The sequence below is a fragment of the Dermacentor silvarum genome, unplaced genomic scaffold (genome assembly GCF_013339745.2).
Source record: "Dermacentor silvarum isolate Dsil-2018 unplaced genomic scaffold, BIME_Dsil_1.4 Seq1125, whole genome shotgun sequence".
NCBI lineage: Eukaryota > Metazoa > Arthropoda > Arachnida > Ixodida > Ixodidae > Dermacentor > Dermacentor silvarum.
Window position 1 is genome coordinate 9,317 of NW_023605586.1, and position 1,647 is coordinate 10,963.

The window sequence follows — 1,647 nt, forward strand, 5'->3', positions numbered from 1 at the left end:
CAAAAAGTATGTTTTCTTCGAATTAATTAAACATTATTTTCAAAGGAAAAAGAACACCTGTAGATTATCACTGTGTTTTCTGTAGCAAGAGAGCAGTTGATGAACCGAGTGGATATTGGCATTGATGTAGCTTCACACTTGATCGAAAGCTAACATTAAGGACTATTTTAAACTTTGCGCATTTGCTTCCATAATTTGAATCCTTGTCACATGCTTGCTGAATTCATTTCTCACCAGGGAGGAAGGAAACAAAACAGGAGAGGCCCTGACGTCACTTTTTTGAAGCCGGAAGTGCAGCCATGTTGGTGTGCCACTTCTCTTTGCGCCTCCAATCAGGGGGTTCTGCAGCGCGCCGGAGCAGATGGGCGCGAACTTTGAACTTGCATTGTTACGAGCCGCCGGAAGTGTGTGCTCCTGACGCGCGTCAAAACAAGCCTACAAACTTCTGTAGCAGTTTTAGTGAAGCAGACGCGCTCCTGTGTTTTTCCGTGGCACGTTGAAGAAGACAACGAAGACCCGCGCCGTGATGCTTGAGTGTATCTGTTGCTGGACGACACTCACACTCACAGACCCAAAACACAACTTTCAAGCTTACACACCACACTCCAATGTCAGCTTTTCTCTCGAACAAAAGTGCTGCGGGAAAGACACCGGCGGAAAAATCTTATCTCACTTTTCAGAGACCGAGAGCAGCAGCGAAAGCTTGAGGAGCGCGGTTGTCATGGCAACGTTGACACTTCGTGTACACATCCCAGTGCTCCTTTGCGAAAAACATCACGTGACTTCCGCCACACTTTCTCCTATACGTTCGTGCTGGCGAGGGCCTCTCCTGGGGTTTCCTTCCTCCATGCTTCTCACTGTAGAGTTGAGGTGCCATATAAGGTCCCGAATGTGTGCCACAAGGACTGACTATACTGAAAGGAGCCCCGGCAAAATTAACACTAGCTGGTGATCAGTGTTCTAGTAGGGAGGACTGGTGCCGTGACATACTTATATTTTTTAAAACATAACAGATACAAAATAGTGGAATAAACCGCTTTTATAAAAATGGAATGAGACAAGATGGTATGCATATCAGTCCAGCCAACAAAATTGTGACTATATCAACTAACCACATGCGTGTATTTGACACAAGTCTTGCAGCAGTTCGTGTCACTGCTAATAGAGTCGCTAATCATCTCCACCTCTTCTGTGTTTTGTCAATAAATTAGAGCTGAGAATCTGGGCAGAATGCCGCATTAGTGACCTATACGGTGTGGCCTACAACATAGCTAAAACTAAAATTAGCTTTAGCATTTTTTCAGAGTGTTTTAAGGCTGCCCTTTTCACTTGTTTCGAATATTAAGCTTTCTTTTGTCTTCTGTCTTTCAGTCACTAACTGGGGTGTTCCACAAACTACAATATGTGCCTTGTAAGTGCAAAATGGGAAGCGTATACAAAAGGGAGTGGACCGGACAAATGAAGCCATGTTTCTTGTGCACAATATTCCTGCATCTCTCATCATCTGTGGGTCTGTTCTGCGACGTCTCCCGTTTCAGAGCTGCCGCTGCCTCCTGCGCCACTACTGTGCTACGAGACTCCCTGGCAGGTGTTGCCAGTGGGCCTTGTGGCTGGGCTCAGCATGGCTGCCAGCCCCAATACAACCCT